At 39.0% G+C, this 9,071-nt stretch overlaps 2 pseudogenes; both read left to right on the plus strand.

Annotated features, from left to right (window-relative positions):
* Positions 1 to 411: 411 nt before the first annotated feature.
* Positions 412 to 7,230, plus strand: LOC111813082 (annotated as a pseudogene).
* LOC101579644 lies at positions 5,317 to 5,765 on the plus strand (annotated as a pseudogene).
* Positions 7,231 to 9,071: the final 1,841 nt, after the last annotated feature.

Consider the following 9,071-nt stretch of genomic DNA (forward strand, 5'->3'; position numbering starts at 1 on the left):
TGTATTTCACAGATGTCATGGCAGAAAATTTCCCTGGTAAAGAAAAAAGAATTTGACTACTCAGTAAGTGAGGCATATAGAACTCCAATTAGCCTTGATTAAAAAAAAAGAAAAATATACAGCCAGGCATAGCATAGTCAAGATTTCAAAAATTCAGCACAAGAATAGAATTTTAAAAGCTGTTAAGGAAAAGAAAGAAATCACCTATAAAGGAAATCCCATCAGAATCATAGCTGACTTTTCAACACAAACCCCCAAGTCAAGGAGAACTTGGTGTGATGTATTTCAAGTCCTAAAGGAAAACAACCTTCAATCCAGATTGATGTACCTTGCAAAATTATCTTTCAAAAATGATGGCTAAATAAGATACTTCCATGTCAAAGAACATCTGAGGAAATTTATAACTACAAACCAGCACTCCAAAATGTTTCGAAGGACATTCTAGAAAGAGATAACAAGGACTACAACTCCATGAACCTCCAATAGAAGTAGTCCAAAGCAAACAATCAAACAGAGGGAGGGGAAAAAGAAGGGGACCCAACAACAGAAAAATAACATGACAAGGGTAAGTCAATACAGTTATAACCATCAATATTAATGGTCTCTATTCACCAATCACAAGACAGACTGGCAGAATGGATCAAGAACAAAGATCCGACAGTATGCTGCACACAAGAAATATTTAGTTCAAAAAGAAATCCATAGATATACCAGGAGGAGGCAGTGGCCGCTGCGAAAAAGCTAGTGAGGTGATGCCTCACAGTCACACGAATTTCTTTTAAACCTATGTGAAGCCCATCCCCTAGTGGCCCATGGAGCCCACAAGAGCCTGTCCACTTTTTGGGGGTGCCTTCTCCGCTATCTTCCCCCATGGGGCCATTGATATAAGCGACCTCTGACTGGTCCCGGACAACCAGGAAGTTTTCTGCCATCCCAGGACCGACCAAAGCCTGATCGTAGAACATCAGAATGATCTACAGAATGATCCACTCCCAAGCATCAAAATACACATTCTTCTCAGCTGCACACAGTTCTCCAAAACAGACCACATACTAGCTCATAAAACACACTTAAGTAAATGTAAAAGAATTGAAATTATTTCATGCCTATTAACAGACCATAGTGCAATGAAATTGGAAATCAATGACAAAAGAAACTACAAGAACTTCATAAACACATGGAAATTAAATGGCACTCTGTTGAATAAGCAATGGGTCACTGATGAAATTAGACCATTTATATAATTAAATGATAATGACAGCACAACACACTGGACTGTATGGGACACGATGAAAGCAGACCTATAAGGGGAATTTATAGTGGTAAATACCTATATCAGGAAAACAGATCAAGCACCAATAAGCAATTTAGTGGTGAACCTCAAACTTCTAGAAAAAGAAAAGAAAGCTAAGATAAAAAGCTCATATGAAGGAGGAAATTATAACAATCAGAGCATAAATTAATGCACTGGAGACTGAGAAAATATTACAAGGAATCAATGAATTAGAGAGTAGGTTCTTTGAAAGATTAAATAAAATCAACAAACCCTCATGCAACCTTATCCAAAGAAAAGAAAAGACAAGACTACTCAAATCCATGCAATTCAGAACGAAAAGGATGAAATCAAAATAGATCCTGCAGAAATCCAGATCACTTATGCTTACTATGAAAACTTACAGTATAATAAGATAGAAATGCAGAAGAAATGGGCAGATTCTTAGATATGTACGAATTGCCAAAGCTGAATTAAGAAGATATAGAAATTGTACATAGACAAATATCAATCAATGAAATTTAAGATGTAACTACAAACCTACTAACAAAGAAAAGCCCAGGCCTTGACAGATTCACTGATGAATTCTACAAGAAATTGAAAGAAGACCTCCTACCATTACCTCTCAGACTCTTTAATGAAATTGAAAGGGAAGCAATACTCCGAAAGTCACTCCAGGAAGCAAATATTACTCTGATACGTAAACCAGAGAAGGACCCAACTAAGAAAAAGAATTATAGGCCAACCTTCCTCATGAACACAGGTGAAAAAATCTTCAATGAGATACTGGGAAACAGAATGTGGCCTATCATCAAGAAGATTATTCACCATGACTAAGTGGGATTCATTCCAGGGGTGCAGGGATGGTTTAACATACATAAATGAATACATGAGGGAAAAACAGAGCCAAGTGAAAAAATTATATGATCATTTCAATAGATGCATAAAAACTTTTGACATAGTTCAGCAGCCATTCATGATAAAACTCTATAACAAATTGGAGTAGATGATTTTTATTTCAATCTGATAAAAGGCATCTATGAGAAGCCAACAGCCAATATCATACTAAATGAACAAACCTGAAAGTTTTCCTCTAAAATCATAAAAAGACAAGGATATCTACAGTCTCTACTCTTATTCAACATGCTCCTGGAAACCTTAGCCAGAGTAATTAGACAAGAGAATGAAATAAAAGGAATAAGGATAAAAAGAAAAAGAAAAAAAAAGGAATAAGGATGAGAAAGGAATAAGTTAAATTATCATTATTTGCAGATGACATGATAGTATACTTAGAAGACCCCCAGAACTCCAGTAAATCCCAGTAGATTTAATAAGCAAATTCAGTAGTGTAGCTGGATACAAAGTCAGCACTCAAAAAGTCTTAACATCACGATAAATCCTGAGGGGATTTCACTGACCTTATCAGACCCAAAAACTACAACTCTTGTTGCATAGGTCCTGCTTTACCTTGGTCTTAAGCATCCAGTAGAAAAGTATGAAGATGAAATATAGGAAGGAAAGCCATGCTGTTATGTTGAGCTGTGGGGGACTCAGGTCAGCAATTTCTGACATTGCCAGTGAAACAGAAGACCCAATGCTATTATGGGCTACTGGACTCTTTTAGAATATTTTGTTGAGTTTACACACCTATAATATTCAAGTAACGGAACTTAACAAAAAAGGGGTATACAGATGAATGTCCATTTTGTATCTGTGTATTCAAAGTAGTTAGGGTAGATATACAGTTACATTCTGTTAATGAATAGAATGATTTGTTCTAATGGTGTTTGTAAATAGGATCTCAAGTCCGCATCTTGTACAGCAATTAACCACTAAGAAGAACGTATGCAGTATGTTAGTTATTGAAACTGTCCTAGCGATTTGATTTGAAACTGTCTCATTGCTATTTGTTTATCAATAAAATTATAAAAAAAAAAAATAAACGCCAAAAAAAGTCTTAACATTCCTGTACACAAACAACAACATTACTAAGTGAGGTGTTGAAAGGGAAACAACACCTTTCATAATAGTATTGAAAAATAAAAAGAAATAACTAGGGATCAATCTAATAAAAGAGGTAAAAGACTTCTACATTGAAAACTACAGTATTCAGAAGAAGGAGATTGAAGCGGATATTAGAAAAAGGAAAGATGTCCTTTGCTCATGGATTGGAAGAACCAATATAGTGAAAATGACCATCCTCCAAAAACTGTTATGCAAATTTAATGCAATTCCAATAGAAATTCTAATAGTGTATCTGACAGAATTAGAGAAAACAACAAAAAATTTCATTTGAAGCCATAACAGACCTAGAGTAGCAAAGGCAGTTCTGAGCAATAAAGGCAGGGCAAGAGGCATCACTATCCCTGACTTGAAATTATGCTACAAAGCTACATGTAAAACAGCATAGTATTGGGAAAAAAAAGACCAAAAAATCAACAGAACAGATTAGAAGATGCAGAAACAGCTACATACATACTCAATCACATTATCTTTGACAAAAGGAGCCAAGCACATTCACCAAAAGAAAGCCTCTTTAATAAATGGTGCTGGGAAACCTGGCTCTGCACAGGATGAACATTAAAAATTGAATTCATATCTTTTACCATGCAATAAACTAGGAATTAGGAATGATCAAAGATCTAAATATTAATTAGAAATTATCAAAGATCTAAATATTAAAACAGAAACATTAAATTTGCTGGAAGATAGAATAAGTAAAACTCTTGAAGACATTGATGTAGGCCCAGACTTTAAGAATGAAACTCAAAGAATCAACAACTGGGATCTCATCTTATTATAAATGTTTTACACAGCAAGAGATATAACCAAGAGAGTGAAGAGACAGCCCACAATGTGGCAGAAATGTTCGCCAGCTTTTCCTCAGACCAAGGATTACTATTGAGACCATATAAAGAACTCAAAAACCCAGACCTCCCAAATTTAAAAACACAATCCAAAAATGGACATCTGAGATAAGTACATTTTTCAGATAAAGAAATACAAAGAACAAATAAATATATGAAAAAATGTTCAACATCACTGGTCATTTGAGAGATGTGGATTAAAACAATTGACATTCCATCTCACCCCAGAAACAATGGCTATTATCAAGAAATCAATCAATAAAAAATGCTGGAGGCGCTGTGGGGACAAAGGAAGCCTTCTCCACTGTTGGTGGGAGTGTACACTGGTACAATCACCATGGAAATCAGCATGGAGATTCTTGAAAATCTAGTATTCGAGGTCCCATCTGACCCAGCTATTCCTCTTCTGGCTATCTTCCTAGAAGAATTAAAAACAGCCTACCACAGTTATATATGCACAAGCATGTTTATAGGAGCACAATTTGTAACAGCTAGATGTTGGAAACAACCCAAATGCTCACAAACCAAGGAATGAATAAAAAAGATGTGGTCTCTTTGTATGATGGAGTACTACTCAGCCATAAAGAAGGATTGACTGGAGACTTTTATAGATAAAAGGATGCAACTTAAGACCATACTTGTGAGTGAAATAAACTAGACACACGTGTGAAAACATCATATTGTCTCCCTAATGTGAGAAGTTGAAAGAATAAATAAGCTCCAAAATGTAGAGTAGATACTTGAAAATGTGAAGAAACTTTATTTTATTAATTTTTTTTTTGTGTGGTGGAACCAGGGATTGAACTCAGGCCCTTGTGCTTGTCTGGGAAGCACTTATTCCACTGAGCCATCTCCCTGGTCCAGAAGAAACTTTAAAAGGAAAGCAAAACTGTGACAGAGCAATGGGGAAAAGAAGAAGGAAGGGAATACCACACACACACACACACACACACACACACACGTTAAGATAGTTATACTACTTATTTCTTAGTTCATTGAAAAGAAAGGTTTGTGCTAATATTGTTTGGACAATTAAATGTCGATATCTTGTACTTTGAGTTACTAATTTAAAGATAACAATATGCAATGTATTAAATGTATTAACAGTTGCAACCCTTTTATTATCTTGTTTCGAATTTTTTTCTCTTTAAAACAACACACCACCTTTTTTTTCCTCAGCCGCCGCCAAGGTGCTCTGTTCTTCCGAGGAAGCTCAGGCCGCGTTGGGGTGAGGCCCTCACTTCTTCCGGCGACTAGCACCGTGCCAGGCAGCCCGCGTCATGGCCTCCGTGTCCGAGCTCACCTGCATCTACTCCGCCCTTATCCTGCACGACGACGAGGTGACTGTGACGAAGGATAAGATCAATGCCCTCATTAAAGCAGCTCGTGTCAATGTCGAACCTTTTTGGCCTGGCTTGTTTGCAAAAGCCCTGGCCAATGTCAACATCGGGAGCTGCATCTGCAATGTAGGGGCTGGAGGTCCTCCCCTCACGGCCGGGGCTGCGCCTGCAGGTGGTCCTGCGCCCTCCACCGCCGCTGCACCAGCTGAGGAGAAGAAGGTGGAAGCAAAGAAAGAAGAATTGGAGGAATCTGAGGAAGACGTGGGCTTTGGGCTTTTCGACTAAGCCTCATTTTGTAACATGTTCAGTAAAAATGGAACAGCTGCTGTTGGTCTTGAGCTGGAAAAAACAAACAAACAAACAAACAAACAAACAAACAAACACCAGCACAGGCTGGTGGAGATGTGACTCTGTGGTGGAGTGTTTGCCTAGCGTGTGCAAGGCCCTGGGTTACATTCCCAGTACCATGGTCACCACCATGAATAAAACAAGTGATTATACCACAGAAAAGAACATTGCGGGTGAGGTATTAAGAAGCCACACAGCAGTAAACAGAAAGGATTTCATATTTTCTTCTTCCGATTTCAGGTGCTTGGCAGCCACGGTTTACAGTGCAGTTATGGCCAAGTCCAAGAACTACGCCACGCACAACCAGTCTCGAAAATGGTACAGAAATGGCATCAAGAAAGCTTGGTCACAAAGATAGGAATGTCTGAAGGGGTTAGAACCCAAATTCTTTAGGAAAATGCTTTTTGCCAAGAAGCACAAGAAAGGCTTCAAGAAGATGCAAGCAAACAATGCCAAGGCCATGAATGTACACACCGAAGTTATCAAGGCCCTTGTCAAGCCCAAGAAGGTCAAGCCCAAGATCATTACAAAGGGATTAAACCGCAGGCTCGCTCAACTTGCCTGTATTGCCCACCCCAAGCTTGGGAAGCGTATCCGTGCCTGCATTGCCAAGAGTTGTAGGCCTTGCCGGCCAAAGGCCCAGGCTCTAACCAAGGCCCAGGCTCCAACTTCTGCTCCAGCCAAGGCCCAGGCTCCAGCTTCTGCTCCAGCTCAGGCTCTCGAAGGTGCCCAAGCCCCCATGAAGGCTCCACAGTAGAAGCCACTTATCCGCTAATGTAAAAACAGAAGGTCTGGTGTGACCCCTGGGCTACCTCCTGTGGCAGGGTGGTGTCCTCCTGGGCTCTTTGTAAAAATAAACCTGAGACAGGATAAAAAAAAGAAAAGAATTTCATGAAAAAAAATTTTTTTAGAGGTCAAAGATTAGTGAGACGAGAGGTATATAAGAATTTGGCTAATGAGTAAACATTCGTTGAAACAAGAGGTATAAAAATATTCAAAGGTTAAAATGCTAGTCTTGAAATAAAATCATGAACATGCAGGTCAGGTGGACTCAGTCCCCCAGGAAATACTGCTGAAAGCTCTAAGACAGGTCTGAATAAAATAACTGGGCTACAAAAATGGAAAATGCATCTGGTCATCTAGGTAAAAAAAAAAAAAAAAAAAAAAAAAAAAAACCAAGTCACAATGGAGAGGAAAGGTAGGTTGATCCAAACATCTCAGTGACACTAGAAGACAGTTGGTTCTTTTAGGAAAAGGAACTCCAAAGTCTTGCACCCAACTGAACTATTTTCCAAGTGAAAAGGCAATGGAGACATTCTCAAGTGTGGAGAGTTCAAGAAATACATTTGTCTTCCCAGAAAAAAAAAAATCTAACAAAATGTAAAGTTGAAGAAAGGAAAAGACAAGAATATGAATACAAATTGAAAAAGAAGAAAGAATAATGAATGGAGGTGAGAAGAAAGGAAGGAAGGAGAAAAGGAAAAAAGGAAAGAGAAAATGTAAGAAGGAAGGAAAAAGAAAGGGAGGAAAGAAAGAAGGAAGGAAAGGAGCAGGGAAGAAAGGAGGGGCTGATGAAGGACAATAGCTGAGAACAAATTCTGTTTAGATGCAGAATCCACTCTGAACTGTCATTACAATCATCTTCAGAGCGTCTGCTGTCATCCCTGGCCAGGCAATAACGATGCCATGAGGAAGAATGTGAGTACAGTAACTTCTAATCTGCATGCCAGGCAGCCAGTATATTCTGTTTTAAATCAAAACATGATACTTAATTTTTAAAACAGCAAGACCATAACATCTTAATATTTTACAACATTTTTTCTTCGTTACTATAGAAGTACTTTCATGAAAAGAAATCTCTTATAAAACATTTATCTGAAGTTAATATATATTTCAATTTCACCCAATTTTCAATTCTTCTGTTAGATTAAGTAAAATTATTATCTATCACTTTTTACATTAAAATAGCATATATATTATAAATTCATATCTCCTCTTCTATGTACATGCGCAGAGAATGCCTAGGATGGAACTTGCCCATTGAAAACATTTTTTTTGGTGGGGGGCAGAGGGGTGGTGGAGTGGTGGGTAGTATTCATTTACTATTGCTGGAATGTTTTATACTACATATTTGTTACCTTTACAAAATCAAAAAGTTTTTTCTTAGTTCGATCAGATTGTGCTTTACTTAGTGGAATCAAAGGCAGTGATTGATAGAAAGTGGGGTGCAAAGATATTTTTGCAGAAAATATAAGCAGATGTAGGGGCAGAGGGTTGCATGGAGGGACCGCTGAGGTGGGGCTTTCTGGGAGAGCAGTAGGTGCTTCCTTCTGAAGGGAGGACAGCAGGGAGGGGATCAGTGCTGCCTAGGGACTAGGGCCTGTGTGGCACTCCCTCCATCTTTGCCATCCTGGGGTGGGATGAGGGATGGGACTCACAGGCTCTGACTCTGCTGAGGAGACTGCACACTGCCTCTGTAGGATTCCCATCCACCCTACCTGGCTCCTTCCAATCCATTCCTCTGTAAATCCATTTGTGCTACCCAGCCTAGAACGCTTTCCTGTGTAATGGCGCAGTCTAGCCTCATGTCTGCTGAAGTTGAAGGTGAATTTGAGACAAGCTAAGTAGACAGGAAAGGTGTTTGTTAAGAAGGGGGACATAGCTCCTAGTTGTTGGAAGGGGGCCCAAAGTGAGTTCCACAGTGACTGTTGGTCTAGAAGTTTTTATACCAAAAAATGACCAGGACTTGGACCACTCCAAGTCAAACTAAGATCAACCCCGAGAGCTAAAACAAACTTACTTAAACAAGGAGTTGAGGCCTGTAGCTAGTGTAGTCTGCAAGAGCCTCTTGGCTTCTGTCCTACCCAAGTGGTTCACTAAAAGAACAAAGGGAGAAGGCAAGAATATTTTCCAGATAGGTAGAAGTAGAACTTGTCATGGTGGGCATCCATCACTTTGTTTGTCTGCTTATGAGTACCTCCCCAGACTTAAGTGTTCACCTGGCTCTTGCCGATTCTTGACCTCAGGCTCCTGCCTATCTGACCAAGCCCTGAGCATCTTGACCCTACCTTGGGTCCTCTTTACCTGCCTATTCTTTTCTACCTAAATTATCTGTCTATATTACTTGGATTCCTTCTGCTCTCAGACTAATAGGGATGTTGGATCATTTGTCCAATGTTGCACAGCTTGTAACCGGATGAGGGATTTAAATTTTGTGAGTCTGGTTCTGAGCCTGTGGACTTA

This window comes from Octodon degus, unplaced genomic scaffold (genome assembly GCF_000260255.1).
Source record: "Octodon degus isolate 3935 unplaced genomic scaffold, OctDeg1.0 scaffold00163, whole genome shotgun sequence".
NCBI lineage: Eukaryota > Metazoa > Chordata > Mammalia > Rodentia > Octodontidae > Octodon > Octodon degus.